This window comes from Hibiscus syriacus, unplaced genomic scaffold (assembly GCF_006381635.1).
Source record: "Hibiscus syriacus cultivar Baekdansim isolate YM2019G1 unplaced genomic scaffold, ASM638163v2 tig00110637_pilon, whole genome shotgun sequence".
Taxonomy (NCBI): Eukaryota; Viridiplantae; Streptophyta; class Magnoliopsida; order Malvales; family Malvaceae; genus Hibiscus; species Hibiscus syriacus.
In genome coordinates, this window is record NW_024062808.1 from 5,334,332 (window position 1) to 5,352,999 (window position 18,668).

General features: G+C 32.3%; 1 pseudogene; it reads left to right on the top strand.

The window, feature by feature from the left end:
- The first annotated feature begins 7,154 nt into the window (after window positions 1-7,154).
- Window positions 7,155-18,668, top strand: part of LOC120136926 — a 59,043-nt pseudogene continuing 47,529 nt past the window's right edge.

Consider the following 18,668-nt stretch of genomic DNA (forward strand, 5'->3'; position numbering starts at 1 on the left):
AAAACCTTTTGCACATTATTAATTGCTTAAATCCGTAAAATTTTTTAGCTTATTCTTTTAATCAATAGAAACCTTTTCTAATCTTTATGGTACTGACAATGCGATAAAATATGATGATGTAAAAGTTCAAAGTTTTTATGTTCTTATCACCTGTGAATAACGATGTGGCAAATGAACTAAATTGATTGTTTTAGAAAAATATAGGAAATAATTAATTTTTTAGAAAGATCAAGGGATTAGTTAATCTTGAAGTGAAAAATTACAAATTATTAAAAATATTATAAAATGATAAAATATTCAAAATTAATTACAAAAATTATAGCATAATTTTTTTTAAAATTTTATATTAAAAAATTTAAAAATAGTAGAAGATAATAAATGAGGAATTTAAGAATATTATATATATATATATGGTATTTCAAATATTAAAAGCGTGAGACTATTAATATTCATTGAATACGTTTTGAGACATATAGGTTAAAGAACAAATATTTTTCTTCAAAAGTCAAAATGAAACATCGTTAGTAGGTCAGATATTTTCATCTAGCAACATATTTGACTAGGTATTGGATGCGACAAACATAACTTAATTAAAACGTATTGGTTGGATATGACGCAATCCCTTCTCGGCAAGCCAATTTATTAGCAAAATATGCTCCTCGATGAAAATATATAACACATTAAATACGTTCAACCTTAGCAACCTTGATAGTTGACAAGAACTCTTCAAATCATTGAAACAAAATATTTTACGGACACTCTCAAGAAGAACATGATGAAAATCTTGAAAGAAAAATAGTTGTCAATAGATTTTGAAGAAAAATATTTGTTTTCAATTTATGAACTCAAAATATTGGTCTAGGAATACCAGTAGATTTTGACTTATGAGATGCAATTGATGACTTTTGGGATGAAAGTATTTTGATTTTTATACGCTATAAATATATTTATTTATATTTATTTATCATATTACAACTTGTAATATATTTTAATTTTGATTAATCTTATTTCAATTTTTTAGTAGTTTTAGTTTTTTTAAAGATGATATAAAATATTTAACTGTTTATAAGAATCAATTATGCGCCTTTCTCACATGATCATTCACACATGACAACCATGTAAATCTCATGAACTACCATGTAAAAATTGTGGACCATGCCCTCAAAACAACAATATTCAAAGATCGTTTCCTGAAACAATCATTTAGGTAGCAACTCTTCAAGAAAATAAATTATTTTGAAAAATAAATAAAATAAAATTATAATTTATAATAAAATAATTTAACCACCAAACTTATAAGTCTGAGTAGTCATCTTTGGCAATAAGATTAACTAGCAAATAGATCATAATTTCAAATATTCAATAACATCTAAGTTATAAAAAAATATCTTAATTAGATATTAATATTTCCAACCAATGTCAAGTATTTTGTTACTGCAATTTATTAATAAATTCGAAGCAAACTTTAGATCACGAAATCAATATCGAACTCCTCAAGGATTGAGTGAAATAGAAGCAACTAAAGTGCACTTGTTCCATATTTGTTCACTCTTAGACATTATTACTGAAGTGTCATTGTTTTGAAAAAAAGGTTTTTGAAGAGTTCTCTTCACCCAAGCTTCATGACATGCCTGGCCCAGATTAACAAGTTGATGACAACATTCATTCGTGACCGTTCCAAATTTGAATATATTGTTGAATACTTCACAAATACATAGCAAGTTCATCTTGTTCTGGTTTTCACAATCAAAAAATTCTTGAGCAATTATAGTTCCACTTGGAAAAATAACAATAGTTGCTATAGAAACGTAAACATTCAAACTTCCCATTGAATCCTTAGGGGGTATGGAGTTTTATTACTTTGGTTGGCAGAAAACCTTGTTGTTGCTGCAACAATTCTTTGAAACAAAATTGATCATTTATAGACTACCATAACGGAGGTCACATGAAATTAAAGTTTTGAGATATATTAATAGCATTTATACTATATTTATTAGATTGGCATAATGATATGTGCTTAATTTAGTTAATATTTTACTTTTAAATTACTCTTTAATCATTGATTTTTGTGGCTTATTTGTTCATTTTAATTCATTTTCTGTACATGACGTAAGATTATGGAAATTGTACAAAAAGGACACAATTCTGCAGATTTTTTTTTTCGGAATCAAAGCTGACTAGAATTCGGATTTGGATTAAACTCAAATTTAGCATAATATTTTAAACATTATATTTATCTTTGTATTTTAGTTTAAATAGGTTTTTAGTATTTTAATTAACTTTTAGAATATTTTTTTTATATTTTATCTTTATCTTTGTATTTTAGTTTAAATAGGTTTTAGTATTTTAATTAGGATTTAGATTATTATATTATTATTTTTTTGGTATTTTAGTTTAAATAGTTTTAAGTGTTTTAATTAGGATTTAAGATGTTTTAGCTTGTTTTTAGGATTTTGAAGGCTATAAATACCCTCTAAGGATGAGCTTAGTAACATATCTCTCTCATTAGAGAATTAAATCTTCTTTTTCTCTCTAGCTTTCTCTCTATTTTTCGTATACTTTTCTATTATGCTAAGTATGAATTTGGTTATGCTTAGCTAATTTTCTTTCAAGCCGAAGACTAAAGCGAAGGCTCAATTCCAAACGTGAGAATTGTATGGTACTTAAATCGCTTCGGTTTTTGTCTCTGTTTTCTGAAGCTTACTTTTCAAATCAAAACTATTTCGACATTGGTCCGGATATTGTTATGGTTAATGTTCGAAGAATGATTTGCTTATTGAAGCATATTCAACTTCCCAAGAACACACTTAGCAAAATTATTTGCTAAGAGGAAACTGAGATCGGAATAAGTTGTTGTTGAAACGACACAATCCGAGTTGGCAGCGAAGAATTGTTCTTGTAAGCTTACGTGAATCTTAAAGTAAAAATTTGTTTCGATGATCTGAGGAATTTGAGGCAAAGTTGAAGTCTGAGGTTGCCTTCACAATAAGTTTCTCTTTATCTTAATTTATTTAATTTGTTTATTTAATACTTTTTTTTTATTTTAACCACAACTTTTAAAAAAATCCCCCTTTTATATTTATTACTATTAATATTTATTATTATATTATTTTTCTTTTTTTATTTTAATATATCTTTTCAACTTCATATGGAATTCAATCTTTTTCTAAAATCAAGAAAGAGTTTTATTAAATTAGAAACACCACAGCCCTTGTGGATCGACCCTGCTTCTCTATACTACATTTTCATTTTTATTTATTAAGAAGCCAGGAATTATTTTGATAGCAAAACGACGATTATCAAATTGGCACTGTTGCCAGGGACTAGCGACAAGTATTGATTTATTTTTCTAGTTTTTTATTTATGACCAGAACTAACCCAGGTGAATTAATAGATCTAGATCCAAAGATCGAAACACGAGCACGAAGAATCCACGCACAAACGCTTTGAGAAAAGAGAAAAAGACAAGAAGAACAAGAGCAAAGTTCAGAAGCAGAATCAATTCCAGAGACAGACTCTGAAGCAGATGCATACAACATCCTGATGGCAGAAGAAGAACAAACGATCTGAGAGTTAGGCACAGCTCCTGTCACTCAGACGCCATTATGCATTAATTTTCCTAGTGACGGGACTCTGTTTCAATTAAAAACATGACTCATTCATCTTCTTCCCACTTTCCACGGCTTTCCCACTGAAGATCCATACAAACACTTGTTGGAATTCCATATGGTTTGCACTAGCATGAAACACAGGGAGTTACCGAGGATCAAATTAAATTAAGAGCTTTCCCTTTCTCTTTATCTGACTTGGCTAAAGATTGGTTATTTTATTTACCTCCAAATTTAGTTAATTCATGGGCTGACATGAATCGAATTTTTCTTGATAGGTTCTTTCTAGCGGCTAAAGCAAGCGAGTTGCAAATGAGCATTCTTTCCATTCAGCAAAAGAGCGAAGAAAGTCTTTATGACTATTGGGAGCGATTTAAAAAGCTTTGTGCACGTTGCCCGCAACACGAATTAAGTAAGCAAACGTTACTTCAATACTTTTATGAAGGTCTTTTACCAATGGAGATGAAAATGGAGGATGCCGCCAGTGGAGGAGCATTAGTTAACATGACCCCAATAACAACAAGGGAATTGATTTCAACCATGGGAGCCAACTCCCAACAGTTTTCGAGTGAACACAGCCGATGGGTTCACGAGATAAGTACATTTTCCCTTGAAAATGAGTTAGATAAATTAACTGAAGTAGTTAATTCACTTGTTGCAGGAAAATCTAGAGCAACAAGAGTATGTGGGATATGCACAAAGCTAGACCATCTGACGGATTGCTGCCCGCTAATACAAGAAAGAGGCAATGTAGAAATCAATGTAGTATGGAACTTTCCAGGTCATCCACAAAGACAATAAAACCCATACAATAATACTTACAATCCAGGATGGCGAGACCACCCAAACTTCAGCTATACGACAAATCAGAGACCAACTTATCAATAAAGGCCTCCTCCTCAACAAAAAAATGCAAAACTCATCATTGGAGGAACTCATAGGAAAGTTAGCAATGGCACAAGAAAAATACATTGCATCCCAATAAAAATTCCAAAACCGAACCGAAACACATCTTCAAGAGTTAGATAATCAAGTAAGCCGACTAGCTCAAACTATGGGAAAATTGGAATCACAAGGAAAACTACCTTCTCAAACGGAATTAAATCCAAGAGAGAATGTTAGTGCCATCACACTCAGAAGTGGAAAACTTATCTCACCCGAAGTTCCAGCAGAAAAAGACACACATCAGGAAGAACAAGAGGAAACGCCACCTCCAGAAATACAAGGTACGTCTGACTCACATCCTTCTCTTTCTTCTCATGAAATCACGCCACCACCCTTCCCATCAAGGTTGATGAAGCGTGATAAAAGAGCTGAAGAAAATGAGATCTTAGAGGTTTTCCAAAAAGTTCAAGTTAACATACCTCTTCTTGAAGTAATTCGACAAGTACCAATGTATGCTCGATTTTTAAAAGAACTTTGCATTATAAAAAGGAAATTAATGGGACACGAAAAGGTAAATTTTGGAGAACATGTTTTTGTAATTTTTCAATGAAAACTCCCACCAAAGATGAAGGATCAAGGTATGTTCGCTATACCTTGCAAAATAGGTAATTTCAAAATTAAACGTGCAATGTGTGACTTAGGAGCTTCAATTAATGTTATGCCATTTTCTATACATAAAATGATTACTAACAAGCCTTCGAAGGAAACAGGAATAACCATATAGTTGGCTGATCGATCTGTGATATATCCAGTGGGAGTAATGAAAAACGTCTTGGTAAAGGTCGATGTATTATTTCTTCCTGCAGATTTCTATGTCATTGACATGGAACATGATAGGTCGGATTCTTATTCCGAGGTACTCTTAGGCCGACCCTTCTTAAGCACAGCACATACAAAGATCGATGTTAGAAGTGGTATACTAACAATGGAATTTGATGGTGAGATCGTTAAATTTGATGTTTACAAAGCAATGAAATGCCCTGATCATGTTGAAAGAATTAATTTTGTTGATATTATAGATCTTTTAATTGATGAATATATTAAATCTAATTTTTCTTATGATCTTTTTAAGGATCTTGAATTTTCCACGAAGATGAAGAAAGGGAGTTTGAAAATATTAATTAAATCAATTTTTATTTATCTTTATATTCCTCTAAAACTAAAATTTTATACTCTGTTTTGTAGGCGCATGAGGTAGAATTAAAGCAATTACCGGAGCATTTGAAATATGTTATTTTGGGTAAAAATGAAACTTTACCAGTGATCATCTCAAGTAAATTATCCAACAGAGAAGAGGAAGCTTTGGTAGCGATATTGCGCTCTCACAAAGAAGCCATAGGATGGACCATTGCCAACATTAAAGGATTAAGTCCCTCGACTTGCATGCATAAGATCAAAGTCGAAGAAGGAGCAAAGCCATCACGTGAAGGACAACGTCTATTAAATCCACTGATGATGGAAGTAGTAAAGAAAGAAATTCAGAAACTCCTTGACGCAGACGTAATCTATCCAATTTCGGATAGTAATTGGGTAAGTCTGATTCATGTGGTTCCCAAGAAAACGAGAGTCACAGTGGTCGAAAATCAAGAAGGGGAGTTAGTGCCAACAAGAGTTCAAAATGGATGGCGAGTTTGTATTGATTACAGGAAGTTGATCTCTCATACTCGAAAAGATCATTTTCCTCTTCCTTTTATAGATCAGATGATTGAAAGATTAGCTGGGAAAACTCATTATTGTTGTCTTGATGGTTTTTTTCAGGTTTTTTCCAAATCCCAGTGGCGCCAGAGGATCAAGAAAAAATGACTTTTACTTATCCCTTCGGTACATTTTCATATAGACGAATGCCCTTTGGTCTTTCTAACACACCAGCCACCTTTCAAAGATGCATGCTAAGTATATTTTTTGCCTATGTGGAGAAGGGCATCGAAGTCTTTATGGATGACTTCACAGTTTATGGTAACTCTTTTAATGAATGTCTTGATAATTTAACTAATGTGCTTAAAAGATGTTTAGAATATAACCTTGTTTTGAATTATGAAAAATTTTATTTTATGGTTGAGAAAGGGTTAATTTTAGGTCATATTGTTTCCTCAAAAGGGATTACGGTTGATAAAGCTAAAATAGATGTTATACGCTCACTTCCTTACCCCACAACTGTGAGGAAAATTCGTTCTTTTCTTGGCCATGCAGGATTTTACCGCAGGTTTATTCAGGACTTTTCGAAAGTAGCACAACCTTTATGCAATCTACTTCAAAATGATCAAGGCTTTGACTTTAATTCAAAATGCAAAGAGTCTTTCGATTCATTAAAGGAAAAGCTTATTTCAACTCCAATTGTTCAGCCGCCAGATTGGAATCATCCCTTTGAACTTATGTGTGACGCATTGAACACTACCGTTGGAGTCGTTCTCGGCCAAAAAAATAGGGAAAGAGCCACATGTCATAGCCTACGTGTCCCGAACTTTGGACTCGGCTCAGAAAAATTATTCGACAACGGAAAAAGAACTTTTTACTATAATTTTTGCTTTAGAAAAATTTAGATCCTATTTGCTTGGTACTAAAATTACTATTTTTTCTGATCATGCAGCTATAAGGTATTTGATGAGCAAAAAGGAAGAAAAACCAAGTCTTATCCGGTGGATCCTGCTTTTACAGGAATTTAACTTGGAAATTAAAGACGAAAAGGGATGCAAAAATCTGGTAGAAGATCACTTGAGTCTAATTCCCCATTCCACATCCGAACCACCACATAGAGAAGAATTTCCTAAAGAAAAACTGATGGTAACGTAAAGCATAACTCCATGGTTAATTATTTGGCCTCAGGTAAGTTACCATTAGATTTGACGAGAGCTGAAATCAATCGAACTAAGCGAGAATCCTGATACTATATTTGGGATGATCCTTATCTATGGAAGCACTGCTTGGATCAGGTAATTCAACGATGTATTGCCAAAAGTGAGGTAAACTCAATTTTACAATTTTGTCATTGTTACTCTTGCGGTGGTCATTTTGGGCCAAAATGTATAACTCATAAAATTCTTGAATACGGTTTCTATTGGCCTAACATCTTTCGAGATTCTTATATATTTTGTAAAACTCATGAAAGATGTCAACGTACAGGTAATTTAAGCCGTAGGAATGAAATGCCGCTTAATTCTATACAAGTTTGTGAAATTTTTGATGTTTGGGGAATCGACTATATGGGTCCTTTTACTTCGTCATTTGGAAATACTTATATTATTTTAGATGTGGATTATGTTTCTAAATGGGTGAAAGCTAAAGCCACTCAGAATATTGATGCTAAAACTACAGTTAATTTTTTGGAAAATATTTTTTCCAGGTTAGGCACGCCACGGGCTATAATAAGCGACAGAGGAACGCATTTCATCAACCGAGTAATCGAGTCTGTAATGAAGAAATTTGGAGTAACTCAAAGAATTGCTACCGCTTACCATCCATAAACAAATGGACAGGCAGAAGTATCAAATCGAGAAATTAAAACAATTCTTGAGAGAGTTCAAAATGGATGGCGAGTTTGTATTGATTACAGGAAGTTGATCTCTCTTACTCGAAAAGATCATTTTCCTCTTCCTTTTATAGATCAAATGATTGAAAGATTAGCTGGGAAAACTCATTATTGTTGTCTTGATGGTTTTTTTCAGGTTTTTTCCAAATCACAGTGGCGCCAGAGGATCAAGAAAAAATGACTTTTACTTGTCCCTTCGGTACATTTGCATATAGACGAATGCCCTTTGGTCTTTGTAACGCACCAGCCACCTTCCAAAGATGCATGCTAAGTATATTTTCTGACTATGTGGAGAAGGGCATCGAAGTCTTTATGGATGACTTCACGGTTTATGGTAACTCTTTTAATGAATGTTTTGATAATTTAACTAATGTGCTTAAAAGATGCTTAGAATATAACCTTGTTTTGAATTATGAAAATTTTCATTTTATGGTTGATAAAGGGTTAATTTTAGGTCATATTGTTTCCTCAAAAGGGATTGCGGTTGATAAAGCTAAAATAGATGTTATACGCTCACTTCCTTACTCCACAACTGTGAGGGAAATTCGTTCTTTTCTTGGCCATGCAGGATTTTACCACAAGTTTATTAAGGACTTTTTGAAGGTAGCACAACCTTTATGCAATCTACTTCAAAAAGATCAAGACTTTGACTTTAATTCAAAATGCAGAGAGTCTTTCGATTCAATAAATGAAAAGCTTATTTCATCTCCAATTGTTCAGCCGCCAGATTGAAATCATCCCTTTGAACTTATGTGTGACCCATCGAACACTAGCGTTGGAGTCGTTCTCGGCCAAAAAATAGGGAAAGAGCCACATGTCATAGCCTACGCGTCCCGAACTTTGGACTCGGCTCAGAAAAATTATTCGACACGGAAAAAAACTTTTTACTATAATTTTTGCTTTAGAAAAATTTAGATCCTATTTGCTTGGTACTAAAATTACTGTTTTTTCTGATCATGCAACTATAACGTATTTGATGAGCAAAAAGGAAGAAAAACCAATTCTTATCCGGTGGATCCTGCTTTTACAGGAATTTAACTTCGAAATTAAATACAAAAAGGGATGCGAAAATCTGGTAGCAGATCACTTGAGTCGAATTCCCCATTCCACATCCGAACCACCACATAGAGAATAATTTCCTGAAGAAAAACTGATGGTAATCTAAATCATAACTCCATGGTTTGCAGACTTGGTTAATTATTTGGCCTCAGGTAAGTTACAATTAGATTTGACGAGAGCTGAAATCAATCGAACTAAGCGAGAATCCCGATACTACATTTGGGACGATCCTTATCTATGGAAGCACTGCTTGGATCATGTAATTCGATGATGTATTTCCGAAAGTGAGGTAAACTCAATTTTACAATTTTGTCATTGTTACTCTTGCGGTGGTCATTTTGGGCCAAAATGTATAACTCATAAAATTCTTGAATGCGGTTTCTATTGGCCTAACATCTTTTGGGATTCTTATATATTTTGTAAAACTCATGAAAGATGTCAACGTACAGGTAATTTAAGCCGTAGGAATGAAATACCGCTTAATTCTATACATGTTTGTGAAATTTTTGATGTTTGGGGAATCGACTATATGGGTCCTTTTACTTCGTCATTTGGAAATACTTATATTATTTTAGCTGTGGATTATGTTTTTAAATGGGTGGAAGCTAAAGCCACTCAGAATAATGATGCTAAAACTACTGTTAATTTTTTGGAAAATATTTTTTCCATGTTAGGCACGCCACGGGCTATAATAAGCGACAGAGGAACGCATTTCATCAACCAAGTAATCGAGTCGCTAATGAAGAAATTTGAAGTAACTCAAAGAATTGCTACCGCTTACCATCCATAAACAAATGGACAGGCAGAAGTATCAAATCGAGAAATTAAAACAATTCTTGAGAGAGTTCAAAATGGATGGCAAGTTTGTATTCATTACAGGAAGTTGATCTCTCTTACTCGAAAAGATCATTTTCCTCTTCCTTTTATAGATCAAATGATTGAAAGATTAGCTGGGAAAACTCATTATTGTTGTCTTGATGGTTTTTTCAGGTTTTTTCCAAATCACAGTGGCGCCAGAGGATCAAGAAAAAATGACTTTTACTTGTCCCTTCGGTACATTTGCATATAGACGAATGCCCTTTGGTCTTAGTAACGCACCAGCCACATTCCAAAGATGCATGCTAAGTATATTTTCTGACTATGTGGAGAAGGGCATCGAAGTCTTTATGGATGACTTCACGGTTTATGGTAACTCTTTTAATGAATGTCTTGATAATTTAATTAATGTGCTTAAAAGATGCTTAGAATATAACCTTGTTTTGAATTATGAAAAATTTCATTTTATGGTTGATAAAGGGTTAATTTTAGGTCATATTGTTTCCTCAAAAGGGATTTCGGTTGATAAAGCTAAAATAGATGTTATACGCTCGCTTCCTTACTCCACAACTGTGAGGCAAATTCGTTCTTTTCTTGGCCATGCAGGATTTTACCGCAGGTTTATTAAGGACTTTTTGAAGGTAGCACAACCTTTATGCAATCTACTTCAAAAAGATCAAGACTTTGACTTTAATTCAAAATGCAAAGAGTCTTTCGATTCATTAAAGGAAAAGCTTATTTCATCTCCAATTGTTCAGCCGCCAGATTGGAATCATCCCTTTGAACTTATGTGTGACGCATCGAACACTAGCGTTGGAGTCGTTCTCGGCCAAAAAATAGGGAAAGAGCCACATGTCATAGCCTACGCATCCCGAACTTTGGACTCGGCTCAGAAAAATTATTCGACAACGGAAAAAAACTTTTTACTATAATTTTTGCTTTAGAAAAATTTAGATCCTATTTGCTAGGTACTAAAATTACTGTTTTTTCTGATCATGCAGCTATAACGTATTTGATGAGCAAAAAGGAAGAAAAACCAAGTCTTATCCGGTGGATCCTGCTTTTACAGGAATTTAACTTGGAAATTAAATACAAAAAAGGATGCGAAAATCTGGTAGCATATCACTTTAGTCGAATTCCCCATTCCACATCCGAACCACCACATAGAGAAGAATTTCCTGAAGAAAAACTGATGGTAGCGTAAAGAATAACTCCATGGTTTGCAGACTTGGTTAATTATTTGGCCTCAGGTAAGTTACAATTAGATTTGACGAGACCTGAAATCAATCGAACTAAGCGAGAATCCCGACACTACATTTGGGACGATCCTTATCTATGGAAGCACTGCTTGGATCAGGTAATTCGATGATGTATTGCCGAAAGTGAGGTAAACTCAATTTTACAATTTTGTCATTGTTACTCTTGTGGTGGTCATTTTGGGCCAAAATGTATAACTCATAAAATTCTTGAATGCGGTTTCTATTGGCCTAACATCTTTCGGGATTCTTATATATTTTGTAAAACTTGTGAAAGATGTCAACGTACAGGTAATTTAAGCCGTAGGAATGAAATGCCGCTTAATTCTATACAAGTTTGTGAAATTTTTGATGTTTGGGGAATCGACTATATGGGTCCTTTTACTTCATCATTTGGAAATACTTATATTATTTTAGCTGTGGATTATGTTTCTAAATGGGTGGAAGCTAAAGTTACTCAGAATAATGATGCTAAAACTACAGTTAATTTTTTGGAAAATATTTTTTCCAGGTTAGGCACGCCACGGGCTATAATAAGCGACAGAGGAACGCATTTCATCAATCGAGTAATCGAGTCTGTAATGAAGAAATTTGGAGTAACTCAAAGAATTGCTACTGCTTACCATCCACAAACAAATGGACATGCAGATGTATCAAATCGAGAAATTAAAACAATTCTTGAGAAAATTGTTAAACCGGACCAAAAGGATTGGAGTTTAAAATGAACCGATGCACTTTGGGCATATCGAACTGCTTATAAAGGTCCCTTTGGGATGTCACCATACCGACTTGTTTTCGGTAAACCATGCCATTTACCGGTCGAGTTAGAACATTGGGCTTATTGGGCCGTTAAACAATGTAACATGGACATGGATGCATTTGGTGAAGTTCGGAAATTACAAATTCAAGAACTTGAGGAAATCTGAAGAAATGCCTATGATAATGCTCAGATTTAAAGAAAAAACAAAATAATTTCACGATAGTATAATTTCTTTTAAAAAAAATTTGTCGGTCAAAAGGTTTTATTATTTAACTCCAAATTTAGATATTAATATTTCCAACCAATGTCAAGTATTTTGTTACTGCAATTTATTAATAAATTCGAAGAAAAGTTTAGATCACCAAATCAATATCAAACTAATCAAATATTGGGCGAATTAGAAGCAACTAAAGTGCACTTGTTCCATATTTGTGCACTCTTAGACATTATTACTGACGTGTTAATGTTTTGAAACAGAGGTTTTTGAAGAGTTCTCTTCACCCAAACTTCATTGACATGCCTGGCCCAGATTAACAAATTGATGACAACATTCATTCGTGACCGTTCCAACTTTGAATATATTTTCGAATACTTCACAAATACATTGCAAGTTAATCTTGTTCTAGTTTTCACAATCGAAAAATTCTATATTTATTAGATTGACATAAAAAGCATTTATGGCAAATTCTTTATTACGATTTAATTTAATTTACCGTTAAAACATTTCCATACAGTTGAATAAACTTCAATAGAGTGTTTTATTTTATTCATGACATTTCTTTGTTTCCTTTGTTTTATATAATTCTTAATGGTTCAAAACATACTTGAACTTTTCAGAAAAATAATTATAGTCTATGAAAACTTTTTGCACATTAATAAGTGCTTAAATCCGTAAAGTTTTTTAGCGTATTCTTTTAATCAATAGAAAAATTTTCTAATCTTTTTGGTACTGACAATGCGATAAAAGGTGATGACGTGGAAGTTCAAAGTTTTGATGTTCTTATCACCTGTGAATAATGTTGTAGCAAATGCACTAAATTGATTGTTTTAGAAAAATTTAGGAAATAATTAATTTTTTAGAAAGATCAAGGGATTATTTAATCTTGAAGTGAAAAATTACAAATTATTAAAAATATTATAAAATGATAAAATATTCAAAAATAATCAAAAAAATAAATTAATTAAAAAAAATTATATCTTCAAATTTTTTTAAAAAAAATTTAAATTAAAAAATTTAAAAATTCTAGAATTTATAAAATGATGAATATAAGAATATTATATATATAGTATTTCAAAAATTAAAGCTTTTCTCATAAATTTCTTGGATTGACGTTGTCAGCATGAGACTATTGATATTCATTGAATACAGTTTGAAACGTATAGGTCAAAGAACAAATATTTTTCTTCAAAAGTCAGCATGAAACATCGTTAGTAGGTCAGATATTTTCATCTAGCAACATATTTGACTAGGTATTGGATGCGACAGACATAACTTAATTAAAACGTATTGGTTGGATATGATGCAATCCTTCCTAGGAAAGCCAATTATTAGCAAAACCTGCTCCTCGATGAAAATATATAACACATTAAATACGTTCAACCTAAGCAACCTAGATAGTTAACAAGAACACTTCAAATCATTGAAACACAATATTTTACGGACACTCTCAAGAAGAACATGACGAAAATCTTGAAAGAAAAATAGTTGTCAAGAGACTTTGAAGAAAAAAATTTGTTTTCAATTTATGAACTCAAAATATTGGTCTAGGAATTCCAGTAGACTTTGACTTACGAGATGCAATTTATGACTTTTGGGATGAAAGTGTTCTAATATTTTATACTCTATAAATATATATTTTTATATTTATTTATCATATTACAACTTGTAATCTATTTTAATTTTGATTAATCTTATTTCAATTTTTTAGTAGTTTTAGTTTTTTTTAAAGATGATATAAGATATTTAACTTTTTATAAGAATCAATTATGCACCTTTCTCACATGATCATTCACACATGACAACCATGTAAATCTCATGAACTACAATGTAACAATTGTGGACCACGCCATCAAAACAACAATATTCAAAGATGGTTTATTGAAACAATCATTTAGGTAGCAACTCTTCAAGAAAATAATTTAATTTGAAAATAAATAAAATAAAATTATAATTTATAATAAAATAATTTTAGCACCAAACTTATAAGTCTGAGTAGTCATCTTTGACAATAAGATTAACTAGCAAATAGGTCATAATTTCAAATATTCAATAACATCTAAGTTATAAAATATATCATATTTAGATATTACTATTTCCAACCAATGTCAAGTATTTTGTTACTGCAATTTATTAATAAATTCGAAGAAAAGTTTAGATCACCAAATCAATATCAAACTAATCAAATATTGGGCGAATTAGAAGCAACTAAAGTGCACTTGTTCCATATTTGTGCACTCTTAGACATTATTACTGACGTGTTATTGTTTTGAAACAGAGGTTTTTGAAGAGTTCTCTTCACCCAAACTTCATAGACATGCCTGGCCCAGATTAACAAGTTGATGACAACATTCATTCGTGACCATTCCAACTTTGAATATATTTTCGAATACTTCACAAATACATTGCAAGTTAATCTTGTTCTTGTTTTCACAATCGAAAAATTCTATATTTATTAGATTGACATAAAAAGCATTTATGGCAAATTCTTTATTACGATTTAATTTAATTTACCGTTAAAACATTTCCATACAGTTGAATAAACTTCAATAGAGTGTTTTATTTTATTCATGACATTTCTTTGTTTCCTTTGTTTTATATAATTCTTAATGGTTCAAAACATACTTGAACTTTTCAGAAAAATATTTATAGTCTATGAAAACTTTTTTCACATTATAAAGTGCTTAAATCCGTAAAGTTTTTTAGCGTATTCTTTTAATCAATAGAAAAATTTTCTAATCTTTTTGGTACTGACAATGCGATAAAAGGTGATGACGTGGAAGTTCAAAGTTTTGATGTTCTTATCACCTGTGAATAATATTGTAGCAAATGCACTAAATTGATTGTTTTAGAAAAATTTAGGAAATAATTAATTTTTTAGAAAGATCAAGGGATTATTTAATCTTGAAGTGAAAAATTACAAATTATTAAAAATATTATAAAATGATAAAATATTCGAAAATAATCAAAAAAATAAATTAATTAAAAAATTATATCTTCAAATTTTTTTAAAAATATTTAAATTAAAATATTTAAAAATTCTAGAAGTTATAAAATGATGAATATAAGAATATTATATATATATATATAGTATTTCAAAAATTAAAGCTTTTCTCATAAATTTCTTGGATTGACGTTGTCAGCATGAGACTATTGATATTCATTGAATACAATTTGAAACGTATAGGTCAAAGAACAAATATTTTTCTTCAAAAGTCAGCATGAAATATCGTTAGTAGGTCAGATATTTTCATCTAGCAACATATTTGACTAGGTATTGGATGCGACATACATAACTTAATTAAAACGTATTGGTTGGATATGATGCAATCCTTCCTAGGAAAGCCAATTATTAGCAAAACCTGCTCCTCGATGAAAATATATAACACATTAAATACGTTCAACCTAAGCAACCTAGATAGTTAACAAGAACACTTCAAATCATTGAAACACAATATTTTACGGACACTCTCAAGAAGAACATGACGAAAATCTTGAAAGAAAAATAGTTGTCAAGAGACTTTGAAGAAAAAAAATTTGTTTTCAATTTATGAACTCAAAATATTGGTCTAGGAATACCAGTAGACTTTGACTTACGAGATGCAATTTCCGACTTTTGGGATGAAAGTGTTCTGATTTTTTATACTCTATAAATATATTTTTTTTATATTTATTTATCATATTACAACTTGTAATATATTTTAATTTTGATTAAACTTATTTCAATTTTTTAGTTGTAATACCCCAATTTTGTCTGGGCCTTTTAAATTCCCTGGAGATGACCAATAATTAATTTGAAGTTGTTTGTGCTCGATGGGGAATGAATTCAAGCGATGAGTCGTGAAAGCTTGCAGTTGGAAACTTTGGTGCTTAATTGGATTGATATCGTATACATTTCTTTTTGGAAATTGAGGTATAAATTAAAAGGCAATCCCAAATTCAAAATTAAGTGTCTAAACTCGATTGAGCCCAAACAAGACTCAATATACCCGAGACCCAACAAACAAAGCCCATCAATAATTACATCAAGACCCGGTCCAATACTCAATTAGAGATACTCCTTACGTGAAGCCCCACGATGTGCAGCAGCTCCAGCTCAGCTCCCCACATTCTCGTGCCCATGCTCCACAATACCCAAGTGTCTCCACGTGAAGGATCAAACTTCAGCCTTGAGCACCACGCCGACAACATCGAGCAGACCAAGGTTCGTCGCCCATGCCCGACAACACCATCGACATCACCACTGTCCATGCCCTGCAATACACAAACCCAGATAGAGAGAACTGAGACAAGAGGAGGTTCACGATAATAAACATAAAAACACAACAGGGGGCTCTCAGTCAGGAAGAATGGGGGGAACGATTATCTACAACCAGAATCAAGGACCATTGGGAACATAGGTAACCATTTCGCGCAGAGGGGTCATTCATCAATTGGAGAACAAGCAAAGAACATTGGAGCAGGGGAGGGGTTCACAAATAGTAGGGAAGAAAAGAAGACAAGGGAAAACATTTTGTAAAAAGGAGGCTTCTACTCTCCATCCTTGGTTTTTTTTATTTCCAAAAGCAATGTAATCGTGGGGGTTCTTCACCCATTTTCGCAAGAAACAATCTTAAGAAAAAACATGGGGCAGCGCTTTTTTCAAATATTCTCAAAGGTATTTTCTATATTTAGCTTCTAACAAAACCCAGTAACCATTTTGCTTTTTCCTTTTTCCCATTGAAAACTAAAACGAATAGAAATAGAAAAGCAAGTGAGGCTTAGCTTGGTTATCTTAGTCGATCCTCGTCATTTGGTGGTCGGAGAAGAAACGGCGTCGACGTACGACAGTCGTGGCTCCTTTGAGTCTCGATCGAGGAGTTAGAATAGAAGGGGGAGGCTGGCTCAATCTGTTTTGGGTCTTTTGGGGTTGTCTCAATCTTAGTCAGGGCCTTGGTCATGTTAGTCGTTGGTTTTGGGGCTTCTAGGCACTCGGTTGTAGGGGCTAAACGGATAAGCAGGTTGAGAGTTATGAGAGTATTAGAGAAAGGAGTTTTGGCTCCTCATCGGAGCCAACTGCGAGTGGTGGCCATGGCAGTCGTTCGTTTTGAGGGAGAGAAGTTGAAGAAGAAGTTGGATGGGAAATGGGTAGAGAGATCGGCACAGAGAGAGGGAGAAGAAGAGAGCATTGCGGCTGTGTGTGTTTAGTTTAGAGTTAGGTTAGGTTTATTATTTTAAGGTTGGATATATATTAAAAATTTAGGGTTAATTAGCTTTTAGCCACCAAGTCCTTAGGGTAAAAGTGTCGTTTAGTCCCTCTAGTTTTGGTGTTTATTTTCATTTTGGTCCCCAAAACCGAATGTTTTCATGTTTCCAATTTTGTATCTTTTGTTATGCGTATTTAATTTCAGTCCCAAATATTATGTTATTTAGCTTTTGTTATTTGAGACATTTAACTTCTGAATTGTTGCATGTTCGTTTTAGTCCATAAATCAACATTTGCATGTTTATAGTTTTGTCTATTTATTTTACCCGCATCTAATTTTAGTCCTAAGTATTGTCGTATTTAATCTTTGTTGTTTTAGACATTAAACTGTTAATTTTCGCATGTTACATTTTAGTCCCTAGGTCGCAGATTGTATGTTTTTAATTTTGGTTTGTATCTTTCGCATATTTCATTTCGGTCCCAGGTGTTATGTTATTTAAATTTTGTTATTTTAGACTTTTGACTTTCGTTGTTTTACATGCTACATTTTAGTCACTAAATCCCATTTTCCAAGTTTATAATTTGATCTTCATGTTTGTAAATGTTTCTTTTTTAGTCACCTGTTTATATTATTTTTTTTGTTTGTTTACGCATTTGGCACGTAATTTTGGTTAATTGGTGTTTTAGTCTTTAAATCTAATATGTTGTGTTTTTAATTTGATCTTTGTATTTCAGGCTCATCTAATTTAGGTCATAAATATTGGTTATTTTGTTTTTGTCATTTGGACATTAGGGCTCCAAGTTTTTACATGTTACGTTTTAGTTCATGTTCAAGTTTCTTATGTGTATGCATGTATGATTAGTTAGGATTCGTTTAGGGTGTGTTCTTATCCTAGGTTTGAATGATGGTGATCTGTGTATATGTTACTACGTGGTTCATAAACATGGATTTAGATGTAATGTATCATTTTATTTAATTAATTTTTGCATGACATCCTTTTGCATAATTTGCATGATAGCCTCATGAGCATAACTCGAAATTATTACATAATTTGATTAAGGGTAATATCCTTTTAATTTAAAATTATTTTAAGTGGGTTGTCTTAACTGATTAGATATCCATTTTCAACGATTTTAAATTAAAAGTATATCCCATCAGTGACACCTAAGAAATAGATTCATTGCTTTAAAATTTGGGAATGAAAGAAAAAGAATTGTTCGACTATTTAAATTTATCGAGAAAAGATAGTTAGAACTTATCTAAGATCTGGTCTCGATATTTGTAAATAATCGAAT